We start from the raw sequence: 23,263 nt of genomic DNA, 5'->3' as shown, positions 1-23,263 counted from the left end.
GTTCAAGGGGGCCGAATACTTTCGCAAGGCACTGTATCACTGCATTAGCACCATGTCACAAATACTAAATAATCCCATTTCTACTAGCCTTACCATCAGTGGAGACAGTCATAACCAAAACAGCATGAGTAAAAAGACTGCGCTCTGTGGCGTGTTTACCAGTCACCAACCCATTATCCTGGTTGGGAGAACTATTAGGTGGAGATGTCAGACAATGTGGCGGTGGATAATATCCATGTTTTGAAGAGGATGATAAGAGCGTCAGGCTGTGTGGATTCAGACTGCAATCACTAGCCAAGTGATTTGCGCTCAGCAGTAACAAATGGCTAGCTGTCACGGCTGATGGCTCGGAGTGTGTGTGAAGAGGTATGGGATGTGTGTGCGTAAGTGTGTGAGAGAGAGTGTGAAGAGAGTGCAGATCGCTTACTCCAGCTAGTTTAGCAAAGTGCCCGATGTTGAAATTACATGGTGATTTGTTGACAACCTATTCCCATTGATTTCCCCTTGGGCCTTGGAACAACCAGGGCTATACACTGACTCAATAAAAAAAGAATGCCCCTTCGTCCGCACAGCAAGTAAGTGTGTGTGTGTGTGTGTGTGGGGGGGGGGGCTGGTCATGGAAACATTCAACGATTGATGAAAAAAAGTAATTATTTCGAAGATGGCAGAGAAAAGCAGCACTGTGACATGGAGGAGCTCCTCCACTGCATTACCAACACTACTGAACGGGGGAGGTGTGTGTGTACTGGAGGGAGGTGTGTGTGTATTGGAGGGAGGTGTGTGTGTATTGGAGGGAGGTGTGTGTGTATTGGAGGGAGATGTGTGTGTATTGGAGGGAGGTGTGTGTGTGTGTATTGGAGGGAGATGTGTGTGTGTGTGTGTATTGGAGGGAGATGTGTGTGTATTGGAGGGAGATGTGTGTGTGTGTGTGTGTGTGTATTGGAGGGAGGTGTGTGTGTGTATTGGAGGGAGGTGTGTGTGTGTATTGGAGGGAGGTGTGTGTGTGTGTGTGTATTGGAGGGAGATGTGCGTGTGTGTGTATTGGAGGGAGGTGTGTGTGTGTGTATTGGAGGGAGATGTGTGTGTGTGTATTGGAGGGAGATGTGTGTGTGTGTGTGTATTGGAGGGAGGTGTGTGTGTGTGTGTGTGTATTGGAGGGAGGTGTGTGTGTGTGTGTATTGGAGGGAGGTGTGTGTGTGTGTATTGGAGTGAGATGTGTGTGTGTGGGGGGGGCAGCTTAATGTGTGTTGTGATCAAAGAAACACCTCAAAGGCAAAGCCACATTAAACGAACGAACAAGCCACATCCCTTCCTCCCTCCCTCCTCAACAGATCAGAGCTGCTCTTGTGATGTTATTCCGGCCTGCATCAGAGCGTTTGTTTAAAAAACGAGGGAATATTAAAAGTTCAAAAGAGAGTGAGCAGCCTGCCAGCGCTTAGCCAGCTACCTTAACATGATGTCATGTATGCTGAACAGGAGAGTGAAAACAGGAGGCTTGCAGGGGGGTAAGGCAAGAAGAGGAAGAGGGGGTGTGTGTTTGTTGTGGGTTTGGGGAGAGGAACGTGGCGTTCACACTCCTCACTGCCCATCCACTGGCACACTGATGGCTAATGACTACTGTTTGAGGGGAGCGAGGAGCGCAGACTCATACACACACACCAACACACACACTTGAGAGAGGCATCCTCAGTGTTTTGTAGGAGCAGCACATTTAAGGAAACACAGATACCAGCCAACCCTCCCATCTATCCCAGAAGTACAGCTCAGATCAACAACCCTACCCCCCACAACCCTCCCATCTATCCCAGAAGTACAGCTCAGATCAACAACCCTACCCCCCACAACCCTCCCATCTATCCCAGAAGTACAGCTCAGATCAACAACCCTACCCCCCACAACCCTCCCATCTATCCCAGAAGTACAGCTCAGATCAACAACCCTAGCCCCCACAACCCTCCCATCTATCCCAGAAGTACAGCTCAGATCAACAACCCTACCCCCCCAATACCCCCATCTATCCCAGAGGTACAGCTCAGATCAACAACCCTACCCCCCACAACCCTCCCATCTATCCCAGAGGTAAAGCTCAGATCAACAAACCTACCCCCCCAATACCCCCATCTATCCCAGAGGTACAGCTCAGATCAAAAACCCTAAACCCCCAACCCTCCCATCTATCCCAGAGGTACAGCTCAGATCAACAACCCTACCCCCCCATCTATCCCAGAGGTACAGCTCAGATCAACGACCCTACCCCCCCATCTATCCCAGAGGTATAGCTCAGATCAAAAACCCTACCCCCCCAATACCCCCATCTATCCCAGAGGTACAGCTCAGATCAACAACCCTACCCCCCCATCTATCCCAGAGGTACAGCTCAGATCAAAAACCCTATCCCCCAATACCCCCATCTATCTCAGAGGTACAGCTCAGATCAACAACCCTAGGCCCCCAACCCTCCCATCTATCCCAGAGGTACAGCTCAGATCAACAACCCTACCCCCCCATCTATCCCAGAGGTACAGCTCAGATCAATTACCCTACCTCCCCAAGCCTCCCATCTATCCCAGAGGTACAGCTCAGATAGAAAACCCTAACCCCCCAACCCTCCCATCTATCCCAGAGGTACAGCTCAGGTCAACAACCCTACCCGCCCATCTATCCCAGAAGTACAGCTCAGATCAACAACCCTAGGCCCCCAACCCTCCCATCTATCCCAGAGGTACAGCTCAGATCAACAACCCTACCCGCCAACCTTCCCATCTATCCCAGAGGTACAGCTCAGATCAACAACCCTACCCCCCCAATACCCCCATCTATCTCAGAGGTACAGCTCAGACAAACAACCCTACCCCCCCAACCCTCCCATCTGTACATACGTAGAATGTATGCACACATGACTGTAAGTCGCTTTGGATAAAAGCGTCTGCTAAATGGCATATATTATTATTATTATTATCTCAGATCAACGACCCTACCCTCCCATCGATCCCAGAGGTACAGCTCAGATCAACAACCCTACCCGCCAACCCTCCCATCTATCCCAGAAGTACAGCTCAGATCAACAACCCTACCCCCACAACCCTCCCATCTATCCCAGAGGTAAAGCTCAGATCAACAACCCTACCCCCCAATACCCCCATCTATCCCAGAGGTACAGCTCAGATCAAAAACCCTAACCCCCCAACCCTCCCATCTATCCCAGATGTACAGCTCAGATCAACAACCCTACCCCCCCATCTATCCCAGAGGTACAGCTCAGACCAACTACCCTACCTCCCCAAACCTCCCATCTATCCCAGAGGTACAGCTCAGATCAACAACCCTACCCGCCAACCCTCCCATCTATCCCAGAGGTACAGCTCAGATCAACAACCCTACCCCTCCCAACCCTCCCATCTATCCCAGAGGGACAGCTCAGATCAACAACCCTACCCCCCCAATACCCCCATCTATCTCAGAGGTACAGCTCAGACAAACAACCCTACCCCCCCAACCCTCCCATCGGTACATCTCAGATCAACAACCCTACCCCCCATCTATCCCAGAGGTACAGCTCAGATCAAAAACCCTACCCCCCCAATACCCCCATCTATCCCAGAGGTACAGCTCAGATCAACAACCCTACCCCCCATCTATCCCAGAGGTACAGCTCAGATCAACAACCCTAGCCCCCCAACCCTCCCATATATCCCAGAGGTACAGCTCAGATCAACTACCCTACCTCCCCAAGCCTCCCATCTATCCCAGAGGTACAGCTCAGATAGAAAACCCTAACCCCCCAACCCTCCCATCTATCCCAGAGGTACAGCTCAGATCAACAACCCTACCCCCCCATCTATCCCAGAGGTACAGCTCAGATCAACAACCCTACCCCCCCATCTATCCCAGAGGTACAGCTCAGATAAACAACCCCTACCTCCACAACCCGCCTGTCTAACCCAGAGGTACAGTTCAGATAAACAACCCCACCCCTCCAACCTTTCCCAGAGGTACAGCTCGTGACGGCCGTGTTACCGTAGTAGCGCACCACGTTAGTGGTGTAGTTGCAGCTGTGCAGCGCCGTGGCCTGCCTGTCAGCGCTCCGGCTGCCGGCTGAAGATTTATTCATCTAATTAAAAAAGTTGGAGAGCGAGAGACTTCCTCCTTCCCCAGCCAGGAGTGGTAGTGGTAATGGTGTGCGTGTGCGTCTTTGCCTGGGTCGCGCGGCGTGCTCCACTTTGGGCACGGATGGATTTGATTAAATAATAAATAAGCTAAGAGGGAGTCCTCTCCAATCACTATATAAAGCTTTAATGGAAACACTTCATTTAACCTAATTAATACCAGTGGCCTGGCATTACTGTGGAGGGGAAGGTACAGGGAGGAGGTAGGGTACACAACACATGATGTAGCAGAGACCTGGCATTACTGTGGAGGGGAAGGTACAGGAAGGAGGTAGGGTACACAACACATGATGTAGCAGAGACCTGGCATTACTGTGGAGGGGAAGGTACAGGAAGGAGGTAGGGTACACAACACATGATGTAGCAGAGACCTGGCATTACTTTGGAGGGAAGGTACAGGAAGGAGGTACAGGAAGACCTGGCATTACTGTGGAGGGGAAGGTACAGGAAGGAGGTAGGGTACACAACACATGATGTAGCAGAGACCTGGCATTACTGTGGAGGGGAAGGTACAGGAAGGAGGTAGGGTACACAACACATGATGAGATCGCTGTATGTATGTACTCTATGCCATAAGAATTAAGGCCTGAAATACTGTGATGATAACACACTTTGTACCGTTCAAGAACCACAATGTACACACAGACAAAACACACAATGAGACTGAGTACACACTCGTAGACTAACACACAAAAAACATGTTGGAGAGCACATGCGCGCACACACGTGATAACTGTGATCTCTGTAGTATGCAACAACAGCCATCACTTACACATAGTGCCTTGGAAAAGCACCCAGACCCTGACTTTTTCCACGTTTTGTTACGTTACAGCCTTATTCTAATGATTTATTTACTCAGGACTTTGATGAAGCACTTTTGGCAGAGATTACAGCATAGTCTTATTGGGTATGATGTTACAAGCTTGGTACAGCTGTACTTGGGGAGTTTCTCCCATTCTTCTCTGCATATATTCTCAAGCTCTGTCAGGTTGGATGGGGAGCAGGCATCACAGCTATTTTCACGTCTCTCCAGAGATGTTCGATCGGGTTCAGGTCCAAACTCTGGCTGGGTCACTCAAGGACATTCAGAGATTTGTCTCAAAGCCACTCCTACATTGTCTTGACTGTGTGCTTAGGGTCATTGTCCTGTTGGAAGATGAACCTTTGCCCCAGTCTGAGGTCCTGAGTGCTCTGGAGCAGGTTTTCATCAAGGATCTCTCTGTACTTTGCTCCCTTCCTCTTTGCCTTGATCCTGACTAGTCTCCCAGTCCCTGCCGCTGAAAAACAGCCCCAAGGCTTGACACTGCCAAAACCATGTTTCACCATAGGGATAGTGCCAAGTTTCCACCAGACGTGATGCTTGGCATTCAGGCCAAAGAGTTCAATCTTGGTTTCATCAGACCAGAGAATCTTGTTTCTCATGGCCTGAGAGTCTTTAGTTGCCTTTTGGTAAACTCCAAGCGGGCTGTCATGTGCCTTTTACTGAGAAGTTGCTTCCGTCTGACCACTCTACCATAAAGGCCTGATTGGTGGAGTGCTGCAGAGATGGTTGTCCTTCTGGAAGGTTCTCCCATCTCCACAGAGAAACTCTGGAGCTCTGTCAGATTGACCATTGGGTTCTTGGTCACCTCCCTGACCAGGCCCTTCTGCCCTGATTGCTCAGTTTTCATAGAGCTGGCCGCCTGGACAATGTCTTGGAGGTTCCAACATTCTTCCATTTAAGAATAATGGAGTCTGTGTTCTTGGTGACCTTGTACGTTGCAGACATTTTTTGGTACCCAGATCTGTGCCTCAACACAATCCTGTCTCGGAGCTCTACGGTCAATCTCTTCCACCTCATGGCTTGGTTTTTGCTCTGACATGCACTGTCAACTGTGGGACCTTATATAGACAGGTGTGTGCCTTTACAAATCATGTCCAATCAATTGAATTTACCACAGGTGGACTCCAACCAAGTTGTAAAAACATCTTAATGATGATCAATGGAAACATGATGCACAGGAACTCAATTTCGAGTCTCATAGCAAAGGGTCTGAATACTTATGTAAATAAGGTACAGTTGAAGTCAGAAGTTTACATACACATAGGTTGGAGTCATTAAAATGTGTTTTTCAACCACTCCACAAATGTCTTGTTAACAATCTATAGTTTTGGCAAGTCGGTTAGGACATCTACTTTGTGCATGACAAGTCATTTTTCCAACAATTGTTTACAGACAGATTATTTCACTCATAATTCACTGTATCATAATTCCAGTGGGTCAGAAGTGTACATACACTAAGTTGACTGTGCCTTTATACAGTTTGGAAAATTCCAGAAAATGATGCCATGGCTTTAGAAGCTTTTGATAGGCTAATTGACATTGTTTTAATCAATTGGAGGTGTACCTGTGGATGTATTTCAAGACCTACCTTCAAACTCAGAGCCTCTTTGCTTGACATCATGAGAAAATCAAAAGAAATCAGCCAAGACCTCGGGAAAAGAATTGTAGACCTCCACAAGCCTGGTTCATCCTTGGGAGTCATTTCCAAACGCCTGAAGGTACCAGGTTCATCTGTACAAACAATAGTTTGCAAGTATAAACACCATGGGACCACGCAGCCGTCATACAGCTCAGGAAGGAGATGCGTCGGCTCCGAAAGGTTGAACGTACTTTGGTGCGAAAAGGGGAAATCAATTCCAGAACAAGAGAAAATGGCCTTGAGAAGATGCTGTAGGAAACAGGTACAAAAGTATTTATATCCACAGTAAAATTAGATACAACCTGAAAGGCCACTCAGCAAGGAAGAAGTCACTGCCCCAAAAGTGCCATAAAAAGCCAGACTACGGTTTGCAACTGTACATGGGGACAAAGATGGCTCTTCTTGGACAAATGTCCTCTGGTCAGATGAAACAAAAATCTAACTTTTTGGCCATAATTACAATCGTTATGTTTGGAGGAAAAAGGGGGAGGCTTGCAAGCCGAAGAACACCATCCCAACCGTGAAGCACGGGGATGGCAGCATCATGTTGTGGGGGTGCTTTGCTGCAGGAGGGACTGGTGAACTTCACCAAATAGATGGCATCACCAGGAAGGAAAATTATGTGGATATATTGAAGCAACATCTCAAGACATCAGTCAGGAAGTTAAAGCTTGGTCACAAATGGGTCTTCCAAATGGACAATGATCCCAAGCATACTTCCAAAGTTGTGGCAAAATGGCTTAAAGACAACAAAGTCAAGGTACTGGAGTGGCCATCACAAAGCCCTGACCTCAATCACATAGCAAATTTGTGGGCAGACCTGAAAAGGCGTATGCGAGCAAGGAGGCCTACAAACCTGACTCAGTTACACCACCTCTGTCAGGAGGAATGAGCCAAAATTCACATAATTTATTGTGGGAAGCTTGTGGAAGGCTATCCGAAGCGTTTGACCCAAGTTAAACAATTTAAAGGCAATAACACCAAATACTAATTGAGTGTATGTATACTTCTGACACACTGGGAATGTGATGAAAGAAATAAAAGCTGAAATAAATAAATAATTCTCGTGACTATTTTTCTGACATTTCACATTTTTTAAATAAAGCGATGATCCTAACTGACCTAAGACAGGGAATTTTTACTAGGATTACATGTCAGGAATTGTGAAAACCTGAGTTTAAATGTATTTGGCTAAGGTGTATGTAAGCTTCCGACTTCAACTGTGTGTTTTTTAAAATGTATTTAACACATTTGTAAAAATGTCTAAACCTGTTTTCACTTGGTCACTATGGGGTATTATGTAGATTGATGAGGAAACAAATTAATTCAATCCATTTTAGAATAAGGCTGTAATGTAACGTGGAAAAGGGAAGGGGTCGGAATACTTTCCGAAGGCACTGTAGGCTATGCTACATCCTATCCTATGAAAATCAGGGCAAGCACACAAACCCAAGAGTGGCCGGTGTGCTTATGAAACACCAATGTTAACCCTACCTTACATGTTCTCCTATGAGATCCATTCTCCAGGCCAGTGTCCTCATATAATACCAGTGGGGTTTAAAGCCATCCATTATGACATATGGCTGAGGTTACATAAGGAACAGTAGATCAGTACACGGCCGATAGCATCCCAAATGGCACCATATTCCTTATGTAGTGCCCTATGGGCCCTGGTTAAAAGTAGTGCACTATTTAGGGAATAGGGTAACATTCGGGAAGCAGTCATCTCTATGGATCACTGATTTCCCAGTGTAATTGAACTACTTGGTAGAAGTCTTAGATTCCCTCTAATTACAGTCGGGTCAGATTGAGTCAGACACTGTACATCTAATGTCTCTCACTCTGAAGGTGGATGTGGAGGATAAAGATGTTGGTTAGGGAGAAGGAACAGGGACCATGTCTGTTACAGTGAACCTGCAGTCATGTTGAAATTGACCAATGAGATGGTTATGTTTCTTGGTGATGGTTGTAGGCTGTTCACAGAGAGGACTTAGTGCACACATACATAGCATAGCTAACACCCCCCCCCCACACACACACTTCAATCCTTCTTCATTTCAAGTGCCATCCTGATTTAGTGGTGAACATAAGCCTCTTAGCTACTACATATTTCTCTGTGGTTTTGCTATCCATTATATAACACACACACCACAGGGCCAGGTGAGAGAGAACGATGACACTTGGTATTAGATTCAGCGCTGGGGTTCTGCAGCATTAGAATCTCCCTACCTACTGCCAGTCAGGCTGGTCATTTGCTGTGCAGGCATCTTGGCCCAGGGTGACCTGTAGTGGAAGGCACTGTTTTATTACACACATCTATGCATGCAGATTTCCTTCCAGGTGTAGGCTTGGGCGGTAATGCGCGCGCGCGCACACGCACACGCACACACACACACACACACACACACACACACACACACACACACACACACACACACACACGCACACACGCGCACACGCACACACGCGCACACGCACACGCACACAGAGAGTGAGGAACGAATACAAATACACTAGCACTCTCTAGCAAGCAGACACACACAGAGAGAGAGAGAGGAATGAAGACACATACATTAGCACTCTGGCAAGCATAGATGCACCCCCCCCCCACACACACAGGTAAACAAACAGGCAAAGTGTTCCTTTTTTCAGCTTGAAAGAACATCATTCCAACCCAACCGATGTGTCAAAAACATAAAACAGCCTACATCTCCCTCTGTCTGTTTGCATACACTGCCGAGAAATGTAAAGATAAACCCTGTGAGTGTCCAGTGAACCGACGCCTACGGTTGGTTTCCTGCCTTCAGCAACCCAGAGAGATCTGCAACATGCATCTCTGGCAAATCCAAATCAGGCTAGGAGAAATACCAGGAGACGTATGTAGTAAGGAGAGTCCCAGTTCCCAATTCCACGTTGGTTTGAAAAAAATAACAAAGAAAGAGACAAATCTATGAATTTGCGGTCTCAGTGTAAGAGGCTAATGGGTCTCCAGTGTGACAGGCCTCGCTTTGTGTATTTGCTAGTGAGCAAAAGCATTGATCAACATAAAGTGAAGACTGTTCCAGATCTATTTTCTCCTCCTTCCCTCTCTTTTCTCTCACTCTGTTCTGTAATTTGTTTATGTGCCATTATGGCTGCAGCTGTTGGTAAATCATATGTAATTACATTGTAAATGCCCCGCGTGGAACGGAGAAAGCGATTAGGCTTTAGAGAAGAGAAAATGATTTTAGTTGGGGTTGATTAAAATGCCATTTGGCTGTGGTGTGGTGAATGAGGCGTACTAGAGGAAAGAAAACAAAAAGCAATGAAAACACTGGATCATGTTGTCCTCTGCACTCGACCGAAGGCCACGCGGAATCCTACTTGACCAAATCATTACCATCAACAACGGAGATCATCCCATCCAGAATGAAACAGAAGACCAGAGAACAGATTAAAGAATCACTGCTAAATGGTTACTAAAAAGCTGGGATAATTCCAATTCCCTTCCCAAATGAAGAAATTAAACACAAAATCACTGTTAAGCATTTTCCTAAAGATTCAGGAACTCTAATTCAGGACACCCAAATAGAGAAAACGGGGAACAGAAAACCAAGAACAGGAGAAGCGCAGAAAGAGGCAACATTTCACCAGCTGTAATCAGCTCAATATTCAAATGTATGAGATGCACACAGCAGCATCTAGAAAGGAGCACACCCAGGGAAATGTGTAACTAACCTAAAAACAACACTTATTCTGGGAGGTCTCAGAAGACTCTCATTTCCATTTAGTACATGTTGTTCCCGGCGTCTTTATCAGATCTGCTATATAGGCACTGGTGTCTGAACTAGCAGTTGTAACGCTGCCGCTTCTGATGTGTGTGAGCACGGGCAGTCTGAATGATGACACCAGGCTGAGGCACACAGTGCTAACTCTACCTGCTAGTTTGGCCTGTTAAATATGCATGAGGTTTGGACAGGCTTCATCCTCTGGGGGGGACGGCGGCTTGTGTTAAATGTTGGGAATGGGAACAACACTGCTGATTACACACACACACACACACACACACACACACACACACACACACACACACACACACACACACACACACACACACACACACACACACACACACACACACACACACACACACACACACACACACACACACACACACACACACACACACGAGCTGAATGATAACAGACAACCTACCCCAACACAGACAAAGGAGGTACTGGAGATGCAGAGGGAGAGATAAAATGGCTTTATGGGGAGCAATTTACTCCTCTTTTGAGCACCAGTTGGGAGAAAGTGTCGGCAGCCGCTGTGCGTGGAGCGAGGCCGCCATAACAAACAAATGATGGCAGAGCCTCACTAATGCCCACATCGCACAGCACTCTCTCCCTCTCTCAATCTTTCTCTCCCCCTCCTGGCAGTCGGAGAGGGGGCCCTCTCCACCAAATTACAGTTTCTGTCATTTGAAAGCCCAGAAGAGACAAAGAGGCAGCATCTGTGACTTTTCTCCTGCGCTCTACACTCCCATTGAGGCCTCGTCGAGTGAGGCTAATGTGGATTTTCACCCAATATGCAGTGCCGCATTGGGAGGGTTCACCTGTACTTGTATTTAGGAGGAGAAGCGTTAAGTGGGTTCATTGCCAAGAGAAGAGCGATTCATTGCCACATAAGGTAACCATCGTTGACTTTCTGGTTACTAGTGAAACCAGAGCACTAAGACCAAGAGCAAGCTGGATTAGGTCCTGCTCCCTCCAAAATACACCCCTCAGAACAAACCGTGCTACAGCGGAGCAGACAGGTGATCTGACCTTCCAATCTTCAGTTCCATTCAAATTCAACAATGAATGCCTTCGCGGTAAAGCTCATCCGAGGACCTCTAAATATTGCATCATCCGGCGCGGTGGTGGGGAGTTAAGAAAACAAATCAAACTTGCAGTGTCTGCTTTTCTCCTCTTTTCTCTTCTTGAGTTTGTTGTTGCTTTCTACAGCCGTGGCCTCTGCAGTTTGTGTGGAGTGTCACCACAGCTGTTAACAGACCAGCTGAAGAGAAACAAGACGTAGTTCAGCACGACTGAAGAATATAGACCCGGTGAAACAAGGACGGCCGAGAGATGTGAGGATAAAATCATGACCATGACAAACTACTGCCCCCTCTAGGATGACCGTGTCCTCAAAAGACAGAGGCCAGCGGTAGGCGGGGGGAAACAAAGAGCCACCCTCTACAGAGGATCACATGGGAACAGGGACTTGCTCATGTGCACGGAGCTTTATCCAGCCATCTTCAGTCCGCATTAAGCAGGGTCGTGTTCATTTGAGCACACAATGGAAAACATTTTCAAACATTTCGCAACTGAACACAAAAAATGTGCATTTCGCATTGGCCTTTTTCAATCCGTTTTTATTCCATTTGGTGCCTAATGAACACAGCTCAGGAGTGGAGAGCTGTTTCTAAGATGGCCCTAGTTCGCTGCTTCACATTAAGGCCTGATTAGAGCCCCCTGCATTCCCTTTAGGACATATCGATAGAGAATGTCCTCTTATTGACATCAATACTGGGAAATGCTAATGGCCTGGCGCACCAGTGATACGAGGCTCCCCATTGACTGCTCCTAAAAACAATGTGTGCCGTCACACGTTAAGGCACTCCACAGTGGCGGACAGTTCTGGGACATTGGGACCTTTAAAAACCCCTAGGTTTTCACCGAATGAGGGGAACATTTGAGAAAGAGAGAGCGAGAGAGCTAGCGAGAGGTGAGAGTGAGACATAAGGAGAGAGAATGAGAAAAATTAGAACACAGAGACCGAACCACAGAGCATAAGAAACAAGAGGGAGAAAGATAGACTTAGCAACAGAACAAGAGAGAGATTGAATAACAGCATGATAGTAGGAAGGAGTGTGACTGAGTGGTGTTCCAGCATCATTTGGTGGAGAACAGCTGCTGGGCGTAAAGGCAGAATGTGAATAACGTGGACAGAGTGGCACCTGGTTGGGGGAACCACCACTCATTGGAAGGCTGTACCGCTGTCAGCTCCTAACTCTGGACTGGACTAGGCTGTACCGCTGTCAGCTCTTAGCTCCTAACTCTGGTCTGGTCTAGGCTGTACCATTGTCAGCTCTTAGCTCCTAACTCTGGTCTGGTCTAGGCTGTACCACTGTCAGCTCTTAGCTCCTAACTCTGGTCTGGTCTAGGCTGTACCACTGTCAGCTCTTAGCTCCTAACTCTGGTCTGGTCTAGGCTGTACTGCTGTCAGCTCCTAACTCTGGTCTGGGCTAGGCTGTACCGCTGTCAGCTCCTAACTCTGGTCTGGACTAGGCTGTAGCACTGCCAGCTCTTAGCTCCTAACACTGGTCTGGTCTGGACTAGGCTGCACCACTGTCAGCTCTTAGCTCCTAACTCTGGTCTGGTCTAGGCTGTACTGCTGTCAGCTCTTAGCTCCTAACTCTGGTCTGGGCTAGGCTGTACCGCTGTCAGCTCCTAACTCTGGTCTGGACTAGGCTGTAGCACTGCCAGCTCTTAGCTCCTAACACTGGTCTGGACTAGGCTGTACCGCTGTCAGCTCTTAGTTCCTAACTCTGGTCTGGTCTAGGCTGTATCGCTGTCAGCTCTTAGTTCCTAACTCTGGTCTGGTCTAGGCTGTATCGCTGTCAGCTCTAAGCTCCTAACTCTGGTCTGGTCTAGCCTGTAGTGCTGCCAGCTCCTAACTCTGGTCTGGTCTGGTCTAGGCTGTAGCACTGCCAGCTCTTAGCTCCTAACTCTGGTCTGGTCTAGGCTGTACCGCTGTCAGCTCTTAGTTCCTAACTCTGGTCTGGTCTAGGCTGTATCGCTGTCAGCTCTAAGCTCCTAACTCTGGTCTGGTCTAGCCTGTAGTGCTGAGAGCTCCTAACTCTGGTCTGGTCTGGTCTAGGCTGTAGCACTGCCAGCTCTTAGCTCCTAACACTGGTCTGGTCTGGACTAGGCTGTAGCACTGCCAGCTCTTAGCTCCTAACACTGGTCTGGTCTGGACTAGGCTGTACCGCTGTCAGTTCTTAGCTCCTAACTCTGGTCTGGACTAGGCTGTACCGCTGTCAGTTCTTAGCTCCTAACTCTGGTCTGGACTAGGCTGTACCGCTGTCAGCTCTTAGCTCCTAACTCTGGTCTGGACTAGGCTGTATCGCTGTCAGCTCTTAGCTCCTAACTCTGGTCTGGTCTAGGCTGTACCGCTGTCAGCTCTTAGCTCCTAACTCTGGTCTGGTCCGGTCTAGGCTGTACCGCTGTCAGCTCTTAGCTCCTAACTCTGGTCTGGTCTAGGCTGTATCGCTGTCAGCTCTTAGCTCCTAACTCTGGTCTGGACTAGGCAGTACCGCTGTCAGCTCTTAGCTCCTAACTCTGGTCTGGTCCGGTCTAGGCTGTACCGCTGTCAGCTCTTAGCTCCTAACTCTGGTCTGGTCTAGGCTGTATCGCTGTCAGCTCTTAGCTCCTAACTCTGGTCTGGACTAGGCTGTACCGCTGTCAGCTCTTAGCTCCTAACTCTGGTCTGGACTAGGCTGTACCGCTGTCAGCTCTTAGCTCCTAACTCTGGTCTGGACTAGGCTGTACCGCTGTCAGCTCTTAGCTCCTAACTCTGGTCTGGTCTATAGCACTGCCAGCTCTTAGCTCCTAACTCTGGTCTGGGCCAGGCTGAGGCTTGGTGGGCCTGAATCCCAGTCCTGGATGGTCTGATAGTGTAGCTCTCTTCATAAAAATCATTCTCAAAGCTCTACAGTCATGGACAGGTAAAGAGGGCCAAGCTAGAGACAGAACATCCAAATATATTCTGTTAACACCCACAATCCCTAGGCTGCAAAACAGAGGAAAACCAACAGTGTTTTAGTAGCCTGTCACTTTTCTGTCTTTCAGTGTGTCCAAGGTCAGATATCTTATGCAGGTTCCCCTCAGAGTAATTACACAGTCTCAGGAGAGATGGATGGGGAGAGAGAGAAGAGAGGGATGGGGAGAGAGATGAGAGAGGGATGGGGAGAGATAGGAGATAGGGATGGGGATAGATAGGAGAGAGGGATGGGGAGAGATAGGAGAGAGGGATGGGGAGAGATAGGAGAGAGGGATGGGGAGAGGGAGAGAGGAGAGAGGGATGGGGAGAGGGAAAGAGGGGAGAGGGATGGGGAGAGAGATGAGAGAGGGATGGGGAGAGAGATGAGAGAGGGATGGGGAGAGATAGGAGAGAGGGGGATGGGGAGAGAGGGATGGGGAGAGATATGAGAGAGGGGGATGGGGAGAGAGGGATGGGGAGAGATATGAGAGAGGGATGGGGAGAGATAGGAGAGAGGGATGGGGAGAGATAGGAGAGAGGGATGGGGAGAGATAGGAGAGAGGGATGGGGAGAGGGAGATAGGAGAGAGGGATGGGGAGAGGGAGATAGGAGAGAGGGATGGGGAGAGGGAGAGAGGAGAGAGGGAGAGAGGGATGGGGAGAGAGGGGAGAGGGAGAGAGGGATGGGGAGAGGGAGAGAGGAGGGAGGGAGATAGGGATGGGGAGAGGGAGAGAGGAGGGAGGGAGAGAGGGATGGGGAGAGGGAGAGAGGAGAGAGGGAGAGAGGGGAGAGAGGGAAGAGAGGGGAGAGAGGGGGGAGAGGGAGAGAGAGGAGAGGGAGAGAGAGGAGAGAGGGATAGGGAGAGAGAGGAGAGAGGGATAGGAAGAGGGAGAGAGAGGAGAGAGGGATAGGAAGAGTGAGAGAGAGGGATAGGAAGAGGGAGAGAGAGGAGAGAGTAATAGGAAGAGGGAGAGAGAGGAGAGAGGAATAGGGAGAGGGAGAGAGAGGAGAGAGGAATAGGGAGAGGGAGAGAGAGGAGAGAGGGATAGGAAGAGGGAGAGAGAGGAGAGAGGAATAGGGAGAGGGAGAGAGAGGAGAGAGGGATAGGAAGAGGGAGAGAGGGATAGGGAGAGGGAGAGAGGGATAGGAAGAGGGAGAGAGAGGAGAGAGGAATAGGAAGAGGGAGAGAGGGATAGGAAGAGGGAGAGAGGGATAGGGAGAGGGAGAGAGGGATAGGAAGAGGGAGAGAGAGGAGAGAGGAATAGGAAGAGGGAGAGAGAGGAGAGAGGAATAGGGAGAGGGAGAGAGAGGAGAGAGGAATAGGGAGAGGGAGAGAGAGGAGAGAGGAATAGGAAGAGGGAGAGAGAGGAGAGAGGAATAGGGAGAGGGAGAGAGAGGAGAGAGGAATAGGGAGAGGGAGAGAGAGGAGAGAGGAATAGGAAGAGGGAGAGAGAGGAGAGAGGAATAGGGAGAGGGAGAGAGAGGAGAGAGGAATAGGGAGAGAGGGATAGGAAGAGGGAGAGAGAGGAGAGAGGAATAGGAAGAGGGAGAGAGAGGAGAGGGGAATAGGAAGAGGGAGAGAGAGGAGAGAGGAATAGGGAGAGGGAGAGGGAGAGAGAGGAGAGAGGGATAGGAAGAGGGAGAGAGAGGAATAGGGAGAGAGGGATAGGGAGATGGAGAGAGGGATAGGAAGAGGGAGAGAGAGGAGAGAGGAATAGGAAGAGGGAGAGAGAGGAGAGAGGAATAGGGAGAGAGAGGAGAGAGGAATAGGGAGAGGGAGAGAGAGGAGAGAGGAATAGGGAGAGAGGAATAGGGAGAGAGAGGATAGAGGAATAGGGAGAGGGAGAGAGAGGAGAGAGGAATAGGGAGAGGGAGAGAGGGATAGGAAGAGGGAGAGAGGGATAGGAAGAGGGAGAGAGGGATAGGAAGAGGGAGAGAGGGATAGGAAGAGGGAGAGAGGGATAGGAAGAGGGAGAGAGGGATAGGAAGAGGGAGAGAGGGATAGGGAGAGGGAGAGAAGGATAGGGAGAGGGAGAGAGGGATAGGAAGAGGGAGAGAGGGATAGGAAGAGGGAGAGAGGGATAGGAAGAGGGAGAGAGGGATAGGGAGAGGGAGAGAGAGATGAAAAATTGAATGATATCTGTAACATTTCCCCAGACCGGAAAACAAATACAACAAATTCTACCACACGTTTACACACACACACTCTTTCGGTAATTAAATCTGACCAATAAAATGTTTTCTCACAAGCAAAACTGTTGCAACCGACCGATATTACTGTGCACTTTGCTTCACCGTTTAGGGACCATTAAGAGACATCAGGGAGCTTAAGAGAACATGAAAACACAGCCTACTATCTTTTCTTGGTATGTGAAACACAGTGACCACAGGCAGAGTATGAACAGAACTGAGCACAGTGGGAACTAAAGAGGAGTTTTATTTACACTTTATAACAGTGTGTCTTCAACCCCTTTGAAAAAAAGAGGAGGGTGAAACACGCCGGATTGATTCCCTTTGGATTTACTCTGATGCCCCGAACGGCTCGCCCAGCGCCTCAAGGTCGGTCAAGGAGTCTTCGCCTCAGCTGCCTATTTTTATCCATACAGTAAATGGATATGAAATGGAGTGATGACGGCGGCTGCCAAAAAAATTAACTTGTCTGACCTCTCACCTCTGATCTTAAAACACTTAAGCGTGAGAGAGAGGAGTGAGGGAGAGACAGGGAGGGAGAGAGAGAGAGAGAGAGGAGCAGGTAAGGTGGGGAGAGACAAGGTCAAAACTCTCTCTCAGGTAGATTGCTGTCTGTTGTGGTCAACCTGTTTGCCTCGTACAGAATTCTGCTACAGTATGGAAACAATTTTGGGAGCGAGAACATCTATTTGCGGGTGATGAATTCACAGCATCCTATACGTGTCAGAATCTATTTCCATAATAGTGTACGGCGTGGCATTGGGGGCTGCACATTTAGGGAGATCCCTGCTCTCTGAGAAAGGTGGGATTACAAACTGATTAGGGGGAAACCTACTGCTTGACGGCAAATTCGTCAGTGCCGTGCGCCTTAGGACCAACTTAACCACAACACAGAAAGCTATGTCATTATCAAAAACCAATCTTCATAGTATTTCTAAAATCACCCCCCTCCCCCTACATTATAAATTCTGCCGTCTCTGAAAAAACATGTCATGAAATCGCAAAGCACTCGGCTTGTAAGAATTTACTGGGCCTGGGCTTTGAAGTGCTCTTCAAGGGGCTGTGGGCCTTAATGTGGGAGGGAGGGAGAGGAGCGAGAGAGCGAGAGCGAGAGAGAGAGAGTAGGAGGGAGAGAGCGAGGGAGAGGGTCACAGGGGGTGATTCTGGTCATATTTGCCTGCCTGCTGAAAATAACAATCGTGTTTTTCCTAACGAGCACATAACTCTCTCGGTGGGAGACATCAGCCAATTAAAAACTAAAAAAAGGCCCCACATTGCTGGTTCATCTGAAATCATGAAAAAAATCAAATAAAAAGATGACTAAAACTGTGCTTGAATGCAAAGACTGCAGTACTACCAGCCAAGCTGCAGCTTTAGCTACGTTTCCTGAACCCAACGTGTGTCTCCATCCTGTTCTGGTTCTTCACATGTGCTTTCCACGCTTCCGACTGTTATCAGGCTAATCAACCCCGTCTGTGCCAGTGTGTTTCCTGTCAATCACACTAGACGTCACGGTGATCACATAGGTTACATGGCACATCATCAGCGCTCTACATAACTTCCTCCGGGGACATGGGGGATAAATGCAGCTACATGGAGGGGGATCAGCAGGAGGAGATCTGTTCTGATCACGCTCCAACACCTGAACATCTCCTGGTTGGGTGGTGTGTACATACGTGGTATTAGTGAGGGGTCATGTCGGGTGCCAAAGGCTGCCACGCTCCAACGTGATAGGATTGTCACGCTCACGGAGACGCAGGGCTCAGATTGGCTCTAAATGAATGCAAATTAATTAATTATCGCATTAAGATGAATTAAGTGACGACGAAAGTCAATTTCATGGCCTCTGCCAAAGTCCAGTGGCACTAGTCCGAATGCCTTCAACTGAAATAAGTCTTCAGCATTGACCCCAACCCCTCTGAATCAGAGCGGTGCCTTGATGGATGGATATCCACGTCTTCTGCACCCAGGGAACAGTGGGTTAACTGCCTTGTTCAGGGGAACAGTGGGTTAACTGCCTTGTTCAGGGGAACAGTGGGTTAACTGCCTTGTTCAGGGGAACAGTGGGTTAACTGCCTTGTTCAGGGGAACAGTGGGTTAACTGCCTTGTTCAGGGGAACAGTGGGTTAACTGCATTGTTCAGGGGAACAGTGGGTTAACTGCCTTGTTCAGGGGAACAGTGGGTTAACTGCCTTTTTCAGGGGAACAGTGGGTTAACTGCCTTGTTCAGGGGAACAGTGGGTTAACTGCCTTGTTCAGGGGAACAGTGGGTTAACTGCCTTGTTCAGGGAACAGTGGGTTAACTGCATTGTTCAGGGGAACAGTGGGTTAACTGCCTTGTTCAGGGGAACAGTGGGTTAACTGCCTTGTTCAGGGGAACAGTGGGTTAACTGCCTTGTTCAGGGGAACAGTGGGTTAACTGCCTTGTTCAGGGGAACAGTGGGTTAACTGTCTTGTTCGGGGGAACAGTGGGTTAACTGCCTTGTTCGGGGGAACAGTGGGTTAACTGCCTTGTTCGGGGGAACAGTAGGTTAACTGCCTTGTTCGGGGGAACAGTGGGTTAACTGCCTTGTTCGGGGGAACAGTGGGTTAACTGCCTTGTTCGGGGGAACAGTGGGTTAACTGCCTTGTTCAGGGGAACAGTGGGTTAACTGTCTTGTTCGGGGAACAGTGGGTTAACTGCCTTGTTCGGGGGAACAGTGGGTTAACTGCCTTGTTCGGGGAACAGTGGGTTAACTGTCTTGTTCGGGGAACAGTGGGTTAACTGCCTTGTTCGGGGAACAGTGGGTTAACTGCCTTGTTCAGGGGAACAGTGGGTTAACTGCCTTGTTCAGGGGAACAGTAGGTTAACTGCCTTGTTCAGGGAACAGTGGGTTAACTGCCTTGTTCGGGGAACAGTGGGTTAACTGCCTTGTTCGGGGAACAGTGGGTTAACTGCCTTGTTCAGGGGAACAGTGGGTTAACTGCCTTGTTCAGGCGAACAGTGGGTTAACTGCCTTGTTCAGGGGAACAGTGGGTTAACTGCCTTGTTCAGGGAACAGTGGGTTAACTGCCTTGTTCAGGGAACAGTGGGTTAACTGCCTTGTTCGGGGAACAGTGGGTTAACTGCCTTGTTCGGGGAACAGTGGGTTAACTGCCTTGTTCGGGGGGAACAGTGGGTTAACTGCCTTGTTCGGGGGAACAGTGGGTTAACTGCCTTGTTCGGGGAACAGTGGGTTAACTGCCTTGTTCAGGGAACAGTGTGTTAACTGCCTTGTTCAGGGAACAGTGGGTTAACTGCCTTGTTCGGGGAACAGTGGGTTAACTGCCTTGTTCGGGGAACAGTGGGTTAACTGCCTTGTTCGGGGAACAGTGGGTTAACTGCCTTGTTCGGGGAACAGTGGGTTAACTGCCTTGTTCAGGGGAACAGTGGGTTAACTGCCTTGTTCAGGGAACAGTGGGTTAACTGTCTTGTTCAGGGGAACAGTGGGTTAACTGCCTTGTTCAGGGGAACAGTGGGTTAACTGCCTTGTTCGGGGAACAGTGGGTAAACTGCCTTGTTCGGGGAACAGTGGGTTAACTGCCTTGTTCGGGGGAACAGTGGGTTAACTGCCTTGTTCGGGGAACAGTGGGTTAACTGCCTTGTTCAGGGAACAGTGGGTTAACTGCCTTGTTCGGGGGAACAGTGGGTTAACTGCCTTGTTCGGGGGAACAGTGGGTTAACTGCCTTGTTCAGGGGAACAGTGGGTTAACTGCCTTGTTCAGGGGAACAGTGGGTTAACTGCCTTGTTCAGGGGAACAGTGGGTTAACTGCCTTGTTCAGGGGAACAGTGGGTTAACTGCCTTGTTCAGGGGAACAGTGGGTTAACTGCCTTGTTCAGGGGAACAGTGGGTTAACTGCCTTGTTCAGGGGAACAGTGGGTTAACTGCCTTGTTCAGGGGAACAGTGGGTTAACTGCATTGTTCAGGGGAACAGTGGGTTAACTGCCTTGTTCAGGGGAACAGTGGGTTAACTGCCTTTTTCAGGGGAACAGTGGGTTAACTGCCTTGTTCAGGGAACAGTGGGTTAACTGCCTTGTTCAGGGAACAGTGGGTTAACTGCCTTGTTCAGGGGAACAGTGGGTTAACTGCATTGTTCAGGGAACAGTGGGTTAACTGCCTTGTTCAGGGGAACAGTGGGTTAACTGCCTTGTTCAGGGGAACAGTGGGTTAACTGCCTTGTTCAGGGAACAGTGGGTTAACTGCCTTGTTCGGGGGAACAGTGGGTTAACTGCCTTGTTCGGGGAACAGTGGGTTAACTGTCTTGTTCGGGGAACAGTGGGTTAACTGCCTTGTTCGGGGAACAGTGGGTTAACTGCCTTGTTCGGAGGAACAGTAGGTTAACTGCCTTGTTCGGGGAACAGTGGGTTAACTGCCTTGTTCGGGGGAACAGTGGGTTAACTGCCTTGTTCAGGGGAACAGTGGGTTAACTGCCTTGTTCAGGGAACAGTGGGTTAACTGTCTTGTTCAGGGAACAGTGGGTTAACTGCCTTGTTCGGGGAACAGTGGGTTAACTGCCTTGTTCGGGGAACAGTGGGTTAACTGTCTTGTTCGGGGGAACAGTGGGTTAACTGCCTTGTTCAGGGGAACAGTGGGTTAACTGCCTTGTTCAGGGAACAGTGGGTTAACTGTCTTGTTCAGGGGAACAGTGGGTTAACTGCCTTGTTCAGGGGAACAGTGGGTTAACTGCCTTGTTCAGGGAACAGTGGGTTAACTGCCTTGTTCAGGGGAACAGTGGGTTAACTGCCTTGTTCGGGGAACAGTGGGTTAACTGCCTTGTTCGGGGAACAGTGGGTTAACTGCCTTGTTCGGGGGAACAGTGGGTTAACTGCCTTGTTCGGGGAACAGTGGGTTAACTGCCTTGTTCAGGGGAACAGTGGGTTAACTGCCTTGTTCAGGGAACAGTGGGTTAACTGCCTTGTTCGGGGGAACAGTGGGTTAACTGCCTTGTTCGGGGAACAGTGGGTTAACTGCCTTGTTCGGGGAACAGTGGGTTAACTGCCTTGTTCGGGGAACAGTGGGTTAACTGCCTTGTTCGGGGAACAGTGGGTTAACTGCCTTGTTCAGGGGAACAGTGTGTTAACTGCCTTGTTCAGGGGAACAGTGGGTTAACTGCCTTGTTCGGGGAACAGTGGGTTAACTGCCTTGTTCGGGGAACAGTGGGTTAACTGCCTTGTTCGGGGAACAGTGGGTTAACTGCCTTGTTCGGGGAACAGTGGGTTAACTGCCTTGTTCAGGGGAACAGTGGGTTAACTGCCTTGTTCAGGGAACAGTGGGTTAACTGTCTTGTTCAGGGGAACAGTGGGTTAACTGCCTTGTTCAGGGAACAGTGGGTTAACTGCCTTGTTCGGGGGAACAGTGGGTAAACTGCCTTGTTCGGGGAACAGTGGGTTAACTGCCTTGTTCGGGGGAACAGTGGGTTAACTGCCTTGTTCGGGGGAACAGTGGGTTAACTGCCTTGTTCAGGGGAACAGTGGGTTAACTGCCTTGTTCGGGGAACAGTGGGTTAACTGCCTTGTTCGGGGAACAGTGGGTTAACTGCCTTGTTCAGGGGAACAGTGGGTTAACTGCCTTGTTCAGGGGAACAGTGGGTTAACTGCCTTGTTCAGGGGAACAGTGGGTTAACTGCCTTGTTCAGGGGAACAGTGGGTTAACTGCCTTGTTCAGGGGAACAGTGGGTTAACTGCCTTGTTCAGGGGAACAGTGGGTTAACTGCCTTGTTCAGGGGAACAGTGGGTTAACTGCCTTGTTCAGGGGAACAGTGGGTTAACTGCATTGTTCAGGGGAACAGTGGGTTAACTGCCTTGTTCAGGGGAACAGTGGGTTAACTGCCTTTTTCAGGGGAACAGTGGGTTAACTGCCTTGTTCAGGGGAACAGTGGGTTAACTGCCTTGTTCAGGGGAACAGTGGGTTAACTGCCTTGTTCAGGGGAACAGTGGGTTAACTGCATTGTTCAGGGGAACAGTGGGTTAACTGCCTTGTTCAGGGGAACAGTGGGTTAACTGCCTTGTTCAGGGGAACAGTGGGTTAACTGCCTTGTTCAGGGGAACAGTGGGTTAACTGCCTTGTTCGGGGGAACAGTGGGTTAACTGCCTTGTTCGGGGGAACAGTGGGTTAACTGTCTTGTTCGGGGGAACAGTGGGTTAACTGCCTTGTTCGGGGGAACAGTGGGTTAACTGCCTTGTTCGGAGGAACAGTAGGTTAACTGCCTTGTTCGGGGGAACAGTGGGTTAACTGCCTTGTTCGGGGGAACAGTGGGTTAACTGCCTTGTTCAGGGGAACAGTGGGTTAACTGCCTTGTTCAGGGGAACAGTGGGTTAACTGTCTTGTTCAGGGGAACAGTGGGTTAACTGCCTTGTTCGGGGGAACAGTGGGTTAACTGCCTTGTTCGGGGGAACAGTGGGTTAACTGTCTTGTTCGGGGGAACAGTGGGTTAACTGCCTTGTTCAGGGGAACAGTGGGTTAACTGCCTTGTTCAGGGGAACAGTGGGTTAACTGTCTTGTTCAGGGGAACAGTGGGTTAACTGCCTTGTTCAGGGGAACAGTGGGTTAACTGCCTTGTTCAGGGGAACAGTGGGTTAACTGCCTTGTTCAGGGGAACAGTGGGTTAACTGCCTTGTTCGGGGGAACAGTGGGTTAACT

General features: G+C 49.3%; 1 protein-coding gene across 1 annotated transcript in view; it reads right to left on the bottom strand.

The window, feature by feature from the left end:
* The window catches only part of LOC127926845 (staphylococcal nuclease domain-containing protein 1-like), a gene marked incomplete at its 5' end in the record, with an annotated part of 287,826 nt that overhangs the window by 54,287 nt on the left and 210,276 nt on the right, over positions 1-23,263 (bottom strand). The window lies entirely within an intron of this gene.

Source organism: Oncorhynchus keta, unplaced genomic scaffold (genome assembly GCF_023373465.1).
Source record: "Oncorhynchus keta strain PuntledgeMale-10-30-2019 unplaced genomic scaffold, Oket_V2 Un_contig_8484_pilon_pilon, whole genome shotgun sequence".
NCBI classification, from domain to species: Eukaryota; Metazoa; Chordata; class Actinopteri; order Salmoniformes; family Salmonidae; genus Oncorhynchus; species Oncorhynchus keta.
This window is presented reverse-complemented; position numbering and strand designations above follow the sequence as displayed.